This window comes from Lepisma saccharinum, chromosome 8, assembly GCF_977018435.1.
Source record: "Lepisma saccharinum chromosome 8, izLepSacc3.1, whole genome shotgun sequence".
Taxonomy (NCBI): Eukaryota; Metazoa; Arthropoda; class Insecta; order Zygentoma; family Lepismatidae; genus Lepisma; species Lepisma saccharinum.
Genome location: NC_139236.1, coordinates 33,682,287 through 33,694,666, shown reverse-complemented (window position 1 = coordinate 33,694,666; position 12,380 = coordinate 33,682,287).

The following is a 12,380-nucleotide window of genomic DNA, read 5'->3' as shown; positions in this document are numbered from 1 at the left end:
AAATTAAGTACATACTCAATGATTTATCCACCTCTACATATCACGGCTCTATTTTTTTCGCAACAGACCCCCTTTAAATTTATTCACAATCATCTAATTTGGTAGCCGACTCCCGTGGCGGAGGGGTTAGCACTTCGCGCTAACTAGGGGGTCCCGGGTTCGAATCCATGGATGTTTGTGAGTGTCCATTCATCACTCATCTCCATCTTCGCAAATTAGCCAAAAGTGGCACAAAAAGCGAAGTAAAATAAAGCAAATCAATCAGTCTGATTTGGTGTTAAATTTGCCTTTACATCATTTACACCCTCCTAGATTAGAAGTTCTGGATAAATCGTGAAAGTATGGATAATTTATTTTCTATTTTATTGTTGTATTTCTTGGTTGTGGAAGACCAGGAATTTTCAAGTCGAAAGGGAAATTTTTTGCTACACGGGAGGGAAATTTTTCTCCGAGCCAGGGAAGAATTTTGCAGAATTCACAATGTCCCTGCTGTTTAGCCCAGACCACTCGGAATGGGCAAAATACAACTTTCCTCCTACCCCCCCCCCCTCTTCCCTCTCCTCGGAGTGCCTTTTCAATGCTGAGGCAGATGGCGGGAAAGTAAGGGAACAAAAGGACAAGAGAAGCCGCTTGTAGAAGTTTCTCGCATGTGTTGACAACGACGCAGGCGCAGTAGCTAAAAACAAAACCGGATTCAATTCCAGCTGACTTCCGGAATCGGAACGATTCGTTCACTTGCTGGTTTCGTTCCTTTGGAACGATTCGTTCCGGAACGACCCATCACTAGTATCGTGAGAGTGTTTGAAGAGTGCGGACGTGTTGTTGCAGTGCTCCTCATAATTTTTTTCTTAAAAGTTAAGTATTTAATTTATTTTCTCTCTCTCTCTTTCTGGCTCTACAGCCTTTGGTGGGCCTTGGCCTCCTCCACAATCAGCCTCCATTCCAATCTATCATCAATTCTTCTCCTCCATCCTTTAATTTTCATTGTCCGCAAGTTTGCAGCGACGTCATCTATCCATCGAAGTCGGGGCCTGCCCTTTCTTCTTGCATGGTGAAGCTTTCCTTTGAACATTCTTCTTGGCATCCGGTCTTCCATCATTCTGTCCACATGCCCCAACCACTTTATTCTCTGGGCTTTGACAAATCTCATTATATCTTGGCCTTTTATTAAATCATCTAGCTCTGCATTATATCTTATTCTCCAGTCGTCATATTCCTTCACAGGTCCATATATCTTTCTTAATATTCTTCTCTCAAATATTCTGAGGGCATTTTCATCTGACAGTTTCAAAGTCCAATTATCTGATCCATAAGTGACAACTGGTCGTACTAGTGTCTTATAAATTTTAAGCTTTGTATTTCTTGTGATCAGTCTATTTCTAAACAGCTGCATATTTGCAAAATATGCACGATTGCCTGCCTGTATCCTTTCCTTTATTACTTTACTCATATCATTATCACTATATACCATTGTCCCCAGATATTTAAAACAAGGAACTCCCTCAAACTTATTATCTCCAATTGTCAGATCTTGAGGTGCTCTTCTGATCTCAGAGTTAGACATTAGTTACTTTGTCTTTTTTCATTTACATTGAACCCTATTTTTATTGCTTCTCTTTCCATTTGCTCATAGATTTGTTTAAGTGTTCTTATTGTTCTAGAAATGATTGTAACATCATCTGCATATGCACATATTTGACTGGATTTTCCAAATATGGTTCCCTTTTGATCAACTACATTCATTACTTTGTGCAATGCTAGATTAAATAATAATGCCGAAAGGCCATCCCCTTGTTTCACTCCTGTATTGAATTTAAACTCTTCACTCAGTTTACTACAAACTTTCACTGGTGCCTTAGTACCACTCATAGTTATTCTTATTAGTCTTATTATTTTGAGGGGAAAGTAGTGCAGGTGGACGGGTTGAACGTCATCAAGTGGGGATCGCCTTAATGGATTTCTCTCGTAAGGCATGATCACCACTTGATGGCGCAGTGTTGCCAACTCCTTACCCGAAAAAATCACTAAGGTTTTTGGTCTAACCTAACCTAAAGCAAGAAGCTGGCAATTTTTTTCTCGCAGTGTTGCCAACACTACGCCCGAAAGTAAAGCTCGGTGGGGCTCGCCTTGATGGTTTGCTCTTGTAAGGCATAAGCCCTATTTTCTCGCAGTGTTGCCAACATCTTACTCGAAAAAATCACCAAGGTTTTTGGTCTAACCTAACCTAAAGCAAGGAGCTGGCAACCTTGCTTGAGGCTTGCCTTACAGTGCATAAAGCAAGGTTGCCAACCTACTGGTACTTTTGCCATAGCCTTTTACAAAAAAGAGAGAGGGGAGAGAGAGAGGGAAGAGTTAAACAACCGACAGCCTACCTACAGCTTTTTTTTGTCTAACCTATCCTAAAGCAAGGAGCTGGCAACTTTGCTTGAGGTTTGCTTTACAGTGCATAAAGCAATTTTTGCCAACCTACATATACTAAACAAGGAGAGCCGGCACTGCCGTAAAAGAGAGAGAGATGGATGGATGGCAACACTGCACGGGTTCAACATCATTAAATAAAAATCGCCTTAATGGTTTTCTCTTGTAAGGTATGATCTCTATTTTCTCGCAGTGTTGCCAACTCCTACCTACACCTTTTTTTTACTTGGCAAGGGCTAGAGAGAGATATCGTAATTTTCCAACTCCGGCAATGTTTGTATATCGTGACCTTTGTAAACCTCTCTCTCTCGGGGGAACGATGTGCCACACACACACACACACACACACACACACACACACACACACACACACACGCACGCACGCGCGTGTATGTATTGTGACGCAAACAAACAAACAAAATAATAATAATTGTTGTTTTTTAGGATACCTGGCCCCTATAACCTCGCCAGGGTGCGTGGTGCCCAGCCAAAAAGTAAAGGTTTTCTAACGGCTGCGGTTATCTACAACCGCACCTCTGTAGAGTTTAACGTGTTTTGTTTTTTCTCAAACTTCCATGAAACTCTACAGAGGACCTCCGTAATGCATGCAACGTGTACTAACGACTCTAGTGTTATTTGATGTTGTGATATTTTTGGATATAAAGTTTTATTGTGAGATATAGATAAAAATAATTATGTTTATTATAATATTTTCTTGATGAAGATGGAGAATATGTGCGTGTTACAAATAAAGTTGCATGCTTTTTTTTCTAGTGTGTGTATGTGTTTTTGATGTTTCGACAGCATCTGAAACGATAAAAAAAGAAAGAATTTTATTGTTAATTTTCTTGTGTAAAAACAACAACAAATTTTTTTGTGCAAATTTTCTGATTTGTCTCTCGTGCTATAGTGCAAAAAAAGATATTGTAACTGATAACTAATGAAATTGACATTTGTAACTGATCTGAACTAGTGAAATTCGTATTGTGCCATTGTAACTGATTGTGCTAGTACAAAAAATTTCTTATTGTGCAAGAAAAGATGTTAAAAACTTGTTAAAACTGCTCTGTGACCCTCTCGTTCTTCACGTCGTAGGCGAAGGACTTCTCTGCAATCAGGATGACACTGCATAGGGTATCCTCGGGCAAGGCATCGTGGAACTCGCAGACGACCTTGATGTTGGTTCGATCGTTGACCACAACCTTCTTTCTCTTAGATGTGTTGATGACGGTCATGGGTCTCCGTGCTTTGAACTCGCTGGGCGTGTAGTACATGTCCACGCTTCCCTCGGTCACGCGTTTGTAAGCCGAGAACGCTTCGTAAAGTTTGAGGTAATCGTTTTTGGTCACGTCGAGGTTGTAATTCTCGCGCGGGAACACTTCGTTCCTACCGTTCTTCAGATAAACGTTCTTGATCTTGCAGTCGTCGAACTTGCTGGAATCTTTTTCCTGATTCTTGTCCCTCCCGGTCTGAAAAAGCACTACGACGAAATCTGGCATGTCGAACTGTATGTTGTTGAACTGCGTCGTCACGTCGAATTCCATGTGACTTCCCGACGCCATCTTCTGCACGCACTGGTAACCGTGAAAGTGAATCGGCACCTGCGGACTTTTCAAGATCTCCGCTTTGTACTTGAGGGCGTAGTTCGTTTCGTATTCCACCACCGGCATTCTCAATTCCATGCTCCGGATGACGCATTTCGCCGCTTCGGGTAAAGTGTTGGCTATCGGCTTGGTGCCGTCCGGACCCAAAGTAGCGTATCGCATCAGTGCGTCGTTGTCGTTGGCCGCTCTTCGAAACGTGATCCTCAGTCCTCCCTTCCACATGATCTCCTTGTAGTCCGAGAAGAAACCAGGCAGCAGACGCATGGGAAAGAGCACCGTGTGACTTCTCGTCGATATTTTGGTCCCGGCTTCGAATCCCCCGGCCTGGTAGTACGCTGCGTCCGTTTTGGATAATTTCAACGTTCCCACTGCCGTCGACGTGATGCCTGGATAATCTATTCTGTCGATGACGGTGTTGTGTTTCCTCACCTCCACCTGCGAGAACAGGTGAGGCACGAAGTTGTCCACAAGTATCAAGTTTGCTGCTGCGGGAAACGCGTCTCCGCTTTCCTTCTTCACCACGTCGAATTGAAGGTAGAGGTCCGCTCTGTGAGGATGAACGAACCCGTCGCCTACGTCCACGTCGTATTCGATCTCCCTGTTCGCCTCGTTGAGATTGGCGAACGTACGACGGTTGGGAGGGAAAGATTGCAATTCGTAACTTTCGATTTGCTCCATTTTCACTATGCGTGTTATTTATTATACGTTGATCTCCACGATGGACGTCGTAGTGGCACCTGCGAAATCCACCACGTCTTCTTTCTCGTTCGTCACCACCAACTCTATGTCGTCTATGCGGTTGCGACATACCGGAAAATAGATCGGCGAAGAGGGCGTGTAGATGATCGGTTCCATGAACTCGGAACTTGGTTTGAAAGTGGCTATGATTCCCGTCTGCTTGTGACTTCCTAATAATTTGTCCGAAGATTTCGTGATCATGCCTTCCGCCACGTTGCAGTGTATGTTCAGAGTCTCTATGGCCAAGAATTTAGGAATGTTGGTTGCTACGTGCTTGATGCCAGCTTCGAGTTTGGTGTCGTTCTCGAAACCTAAAAGTTCTCCCATGGTGCCCAGGTCCACGGTCTCCGTCGCGGATAGGATTTCCACTCTGTGCGTGACCGAATTTTGAGAAAGGTATGTGCCTTTGGGTAATTGAGCTTGCAAAGTGGAAAGATTGTATTGTCCTGGCGTGACGACGATGTGTTCGCTTCCGACGCTAATTTTGTTGTTGTGATGCGTAACATTAGGTATGAGGTACATGCTGTAGAATGCACGCAGAGCCACGGATTTAGGATAGACGATGTCGTCGTGCAGCGTGAGTTTCAAGATCGAAGATTCGCTCGTGAGATGAAACACGCCCATTGTCGTGATGCTGTTTCAGGTTCCACAATGCTTTCTGGAAATCTTCGACCGTAGGGTTATTTATTTTAGAGAGAAACGCGAGCACGGAGAGGCAGAGATGACCGCAGTTCACGTCTCCGAAATCTTGAATGCGTTCGTCGTTGTAGTATATAGAGGTTTTGTTCGTTTTCAGGTAATGGACTAAATTTGTAGGTGGAACACCTCCGAAAGAATCGAAAACGAATGCTTTGTTATTGTCATCGTTTTTGTGGTAACATAAAGTCAACCGTCCAAGTTGACTACTCCGCATTCTCTTCTTTTAACGCTTGAAGGTAACGAGTCGGACATGAAAACTCCTCTGAAGTGTTTGATTTGTAACGGTCCGATCAGAGATTCAATGTCTCGGTTGGTGAGTGCTGTTGTTTCTTTTTTTAAAACTTCTTCATCACGCCCTTCCCCCCTTTCTTCTCCATGGCCAGGTTGTGACGTTTCTGTTCTTCCAATTCCGCCTTGTTCTTCTTCGAGTCGATGACTGTTTTCGCGATGGCGGCATTTCCGCCAGCCAAACTTCCAACGGCCCCCAATGCTGCCAGGATGGCCGGGATGCTGAATATGAAACCTCCGATCTTTTTCTGTTTCCGCGAACGCTGCAAGCGTCTCAATTGAGGTGTGCTGAGCAGCAATTTCATTCCGTGTCCTTTGCTCAAGCAAGAACGTTTCTTCTCGCGTTGTTTCTTGGTGAGTAACCCATCGAGGGCACCTAGATTTTTAAGATTGGAGTATGGTATCTGGTACACGACACCCTTGGGCTTCATGTTGATGCTCTATGTGTTATTTTCACGGTATGTTATTTATATATATATTCTGAGATTTTTTCTCGTGTAGTTTTTTTACGGTGTGTTATTTATATATAAATGTTCTGAGATTTTTTTCAAGGCCTCGCAGTCGTTACACAAATTCTATTACGTGCTTCGTTTTCTTGCCAAGAAGTTCCTTTGTCCCCTTGTACACGATTCGAGTTTTGTTCTCGATTAAAATAGATAGCTTCTCGTCGGATAACATGTTAGCGTATCGATCTGGTAAAAATAGACTGTATTGTGCGTTGAGCAACAGCCGTACCTTGGGACCATACTGGGTAGAAACGATTGAACCGGAAGTTATCGTGTAAGGTTTGTCGACTTCCAATTCCTGAATTTTTACATACTCGACTGACAAATTTAGCATTTGTTTTAATGCTTGGAGATCACTTATTTTTTCAGTCGTCATATCAAAGAAAAATTTCAAAGTGTTAGAGAGAAATTTAATTGTTTTTTTCACGATGTGTGTTATTTATATATACCGAAGATTATTTTTTTTCACGATGTGTGTTACTTATATATATTTTTTTTCACGATTTGTATCGAAGATTTTTTTAACAGAGGAAGAAAGTTCGTGCTTCGGAGAACGCGATGATGTGCGTGATGATTTCTTCAGTTTCCTGTTTGGACTTACGCCAATCATCAGTATACCGTCTTCTCCCCTGCCTCGCCTCGTGCAGTTCGTCCAACCTCTCGTTCAATTTCTTCCCCGCGGCCGACAGAAGAGTGTCGAGATCACCGCACCTCATTCCACTGATCTCCCGAAGACGGTCCTTGAGAACTATTTCGCATCCCATGTGAAATGCCGGCGTCGTTTTAGCTATGATCACAAGTTTATTAACATCTCCGTTAACTACCTTTTTGAATATTTTAGATAGTAGTTCGTGCGGCAAATCAGTTATGCAAGCCATGTTGTTTTTTTACTGGATGTTATTTATATACCCCACCCCAATTTTTGTTTTGTGTTCATGGCGATGGTGGTACCCAGTGCGGCGACCCGTTCACCCAACGATGCGTCTCTGCTCACGAACCTTTCGAAAGCTGCATGTTCCAATTTTTTGTCTGCTTCGTGACGTGCGTCCAGATCCGTCTGCGTGGTGTTGTAGGCGATGTCGTGATCTTTGCATGCCGCGTCCAACGGATTCACACCCTTGTCTCCTCTCTCCAATCTTTTCTCGAGTTTGGTACCCGGTCCGCAGTACTGGTAGCCAGGTAAATGCATCTCAAAAGGTAACTTGTTGATGATGTCGTTCACGAGTCCCTTTCCTTCGGCCACGTTCCAGAATCTCGGAGGCAGCGTGTTGATGATTTTGATCAGGTAACCTATGCCCTTGTCGTCGTTCACGATGAAGTTGGAAAGTTTCGTGCTGATCATGTCCACGATGCCAACCTTCTCGTTGTAGAAATTACGAGTGCCTGCATTCTCTTCGCCGGCTATCACCAACAATCGGTCCACGAGTTTCCTCACGTCGTCCACCCAAACGAATTCTTTGGGTAACGTGTTGTAGCGTTTGACGCCGCTGCCTGTTTTGACCTGGTTCCAAATCGGTTTGATGAGATTCCTGTACTTCTCGCCGCTGCTCGATTTCACCCTATTCTGCGAGGCGTCGTTGTTCTGGTACAAGGCATCCGTCATGATCAGAATTTCCTTGTAACTTTGGTAATCTTCGTCGGTGTAATCTTTCGGCTGCTTTTTGGCAACGAGTTCCCACAGTCCCACCGTACTCGGATACATGGTCCAACTATCCTTGTCGCCTAAATTGACTTTAATGTCGTTGCCTTCGAAGGTCACCTTCGATTTCCCAATCTTCCACATCACACCGCCGCCTTCGCTGGTTTCCATGCTGGGATACAATCCGAACACTTCATCCTTGTCGAATTTCCCCGTGCTCAGGTAGTCTCGTGCCAAAGGTCCCAACTCGATTTTATCCGAAGACGTGCTACCTACAGCTCGACGTCGTGCCGGTGCATCCTTCAGTTCGAACGGCGTCGAAGGAATGCTCGAAATGGGCGTGGGTACGGCGTAACTTTTAGCTGCGAGCGGTACGAGTTCGTTGATCAAATTTTTATTTTGTTCCGTGACACTTTTAATTTCTTTACCTAGACCGCTGATGGCATCGATCACGGGTTGATCCTGACGTTTCTTCTCTTCGTAGAATCCGCGATTCTCGGATTTCCAACCTTTGAAGCGTTTCGCGAGGTAATCGCGAAGCTTGAGATTTTCGTCTTCGATTTTTCGTTTCGTCATGACGTTATTTATATACGTCGTTTCTCACAACGTTGCAACGTTTAGAAAGTCGTTGATTTTGTTTCTGTATTTTCCGTCGTTGGGTTTCCTCGTCATGTCGATCGTAGCGAATCCGAAATCGTCACCGTTCCAGCAAGTAGAGCAGCAGCGTTCCGAAAATTGATTGTAGTTCATGTCTCCGCCTACGTAGTCATCGTACGCGTGCTTGAGGTTGGTGTGATCTTGACGAAACAAACATATGAAATTAGCGTTGTCGCGTACTAACTGTTTTGGAATTTTGGAAAACGTTTGAGCTAGGTAGAAGCAATCCATTCCTTTGTGACGACCTTGCGTGAAAAAGTTGCGAATTTCATTTTGATTTTCCAGGATGGCGTCGTCGAACACAACGACTGATTTTTCACGACAATCGTCGAGTGGTTTTATTTCCGAAGCGAACGTTGCAATGTCCAGACCATCGTACAGTTTCATCAGTTGCTGGTATTTGGATTGCTCCAAACTTTTCGAGAACACGTACAGGTGCCTGTTCTTCCAATCTAACCAATTCGGTGCGAGGAGAAAATTGTCCACGAGCAGTGTCGTTTTTCCCACACCCCGAAGGACCTACGATCAGACAGCGGATGCTGTCGGGAAGCAACTCACCGTTCTTTTTTTTTTCTCGTTTGACTTTCCGGATCCGGTAGACGCTTCACCACGTTCCACGTACTCACAAGATCACTTCGTTCGCGTCGATCCAACTTTTTTCCGGAAGTCCCAGCCATTTGACAAACAGTTTGTCACCTTTCCTACGCAATACTTTCTCGATGAGGTACGTGTCGGGGTGTTTCGTTTTAGAGAGTTCCTCTTCGTAAAATCTTCCTTTCAAAATCTCGCCGCTACTATCTTTTATTATATACGTGTGTCGGTTTCCAGGTAAAACTCGAACCACGGTAAAAAGTTCCGTGCTCCAATTTTTTGTGAATCCCTTCTCGAAAGTGCGTTTGAATTTGCTGATCCTCACCCGGTCTCCAATTTTGTATTTAGCTTTTTTTGTTGTGGGTGTGTATTTTGGACAGTAAACGGTAGAAATTAAACGCTGCTCGTCGGATTTCGTAACGTTGGCTGGCTTCATGCCTATCGTTCTGTGTACCGTATCATTATAGGTGTCGACGAGTTCCGGCAGGATGTCGACCCATTTGTAATTTCCCCGAAGCGTGAATCGTTTCCACATGTGTGTTTTCAAGGTTCGATTGAATCTTTCCACGATGCTGGCTTTGATGTGACTGAAGGTCGAATAATGTTGAATGTCATGTTTTTGAATAAACTTTTGGAATACAGCGTTGTAAAATTCCTTCCCCTTGTCTGTTTGCAGAAACCGTGGTCGTCTGCCACAGCTTTCGCGAAAAATTGATTTGAATGCTTCCGTGACGCATGTTCCCGTTTTCGCCTTCAAAGGTAGAGCCCATGCGAATTTCGAAAATGTGTCTATGACGGTGAGGAGGTACTTGTTGCCCTTGTTCAATTTATGTACGTTTATCAAATTGCCGCTACTCATCTCCACGAGGTCACTTTGCCAGAGGTCGTCGATGCCCTTGGTTACCACAGCCAAACGTTCGTAGTTACGGCGTGCAGGTTTATGCAATTCTTCGACGATGGCTTGCCTAGACATTTTTTTAGAGATTACGTTTCAAGAGAAGCACAAGCGTGATGGGATTCAAAGAGGGTGGCACTTCGCTCGTGTTTTGAATGATCAGCTTATCGCCGGCACTCACGTCGAAAACGGTAAGATCTTCGTCTTCGTGTATTTCATATATGTTGTGCGTTTCGTTCCAACGTACCAGAGGAATGTTTCCTGCTTTCTGGACACCACGATTCGATATCAAGGTCATGGTGGGAACGCTAGCTTTTCTACCGTGAGACCAGTACGAAAATTCGTTTATCTGAATCGTGCCATCGAGGAGAAACTTGTAGTACGGATGATAAGGATGCAACATGTACAGTTTGTTACCTTCGACGAACGTGGAGATTCTCTGTTGATTGGGAACGCTGTTGATTTCGATGACTTGCAAGGTGAACAATTTGGCGAATTTAGTGTCGACGCCGAGCAGATTACTGTGAACTTGTCCGAGTTTATTTTCGATGGGCAGCAAATGCTCGACTATGGTATCTGTTACGGCAGAAAACGACGGTTTGATTTTCACTTCCACGTTCAACTGCTTGTAGTTTTCGTTGAGTTCTTGCAACTTGGCACCGAAAGAGGCCAGCGTCGATTCCTGCGTGGATTCCAGCACTCCGACTTGATCTCTGATGTTGACGACGATGTTCTGAAGGTTCTCGACTTGATTCAATTTCGAGCTCTTCTCGGTAAGATCGTTCACGATGCTTCGCATCTCTGTAAACTGCGTGTGAAGGTCGGCGACGCTCTGCGAAGTGGGCAGCGTCGACACCAGCGAACTAATTTCGTCTCGAATCTGTTCCACGTTCGCCGTTTCCGTTTCTAGTCGTTTCAGCATTCGAGATATGTTTCTTTTCAAAGCGTGCAATTCTTTGGAGGTGGGGAGATTGGCCACCCTACTCTCGAGATCGCTCAATGAACTTTTGATGTCGCTCGAATCGGATAGTGCCGTCACCGCCGTTTTCAATTTTTCCAAATCTTCGCTCGAAGGCACGCTCGTCCGTAACGATTCCAAGTCACCCTGTATGTTGTCGAGTACGTGATGAAAATGAGCGAGATTCGTTTCGACGTTCAAATTTTCTAAATATTCGATCTTCTGCTGAACCGTGCTTAACGTGTCTTGAATGCTCGTCAACGCTCTTGCTTCAACGTGAATATTTTTAATTTCTTCGTTGATCAATTCCAAGGATGCCTGAAGCGTAGCGATGGTGGTTTGAATGTGTTCGAAATCTTGATAGGCCTCCAATTGAATTTTTATGTTCGCGACGCTTTTACCGATGACCTGCAGTTCGTCCGACGATGTTAGGTTCGTCATGGTATCTTCCAAAGTCTGTAACTTGGATTTAATTTCTTCCAACGTGCCGGTGAATTCTTCTTGTAATTTGGAAACGGCGACGTGCAAACGTTCTACATCAATATCGTTCACCACGGTTTGAAGTTCGGAGAAATTCTTTTCGATTGCGGAAGTTCGTTCTTCGATTTCGAGTTTCAATTTTTCCAAATCTTCATTTTTCGATTGAAATTGCTGTAATTTGGCCAAATCATTTTGAAGCGAATCCACGCTCAACTGTATATTTTGAACGCTGTCGTAAGAAGGTACGTCGACATAATTTTTTATGAGCGTTTTCAGTTCGGAATCGATTTTCAGAATGGGGTCGAGACATTGCGTTTGGAGCGTAGAGATTTCCGACTCTAAACTTTTGTTTAAGGTCTCCTGCAAAGCAATCAAATCGGTCCTCAACTTCTTAACACGAACGTTCAACATGATAATCTCTTCTGCATGGTCTACACGCTTGGTGTTGCCGAAAATGTCGTTAGGCATTTTTGGTTAACGGTTATTTATAATAGGATAGACGATTCGTAATTCTACGAAGAGAGGAATAAGTTTGTCGTAATCTCCGAGGAGTTCCATGTAAAGATAATCTCCTGCAGAAACATCGTATGCCATGTTAGAAAGCATTTTGTCGTGCTTGATTCGAAAAATGTTCTTGCCGGTAGATATTTTGATTTCGCCTACGTTCTCCGGATTCACGGTGATCCGAAGTTTCCCGTCGATCGGAATTTCGTAGAAATGTAAATTGTTGTTGAAGACGTAAAACATCTTGCCCACGTCCTCATCCAATTTCGTCCAAATGCTGTTGAGGTGAATGATCAACAGACCGTTGAGTTTAGGTAACACGTAAGGTAAGACTTCATGATCTGGTATGGACGGTGCAGTTTCCATGATGATCTGTTTTTTGAAACCGAACAAGTTCATAGGCA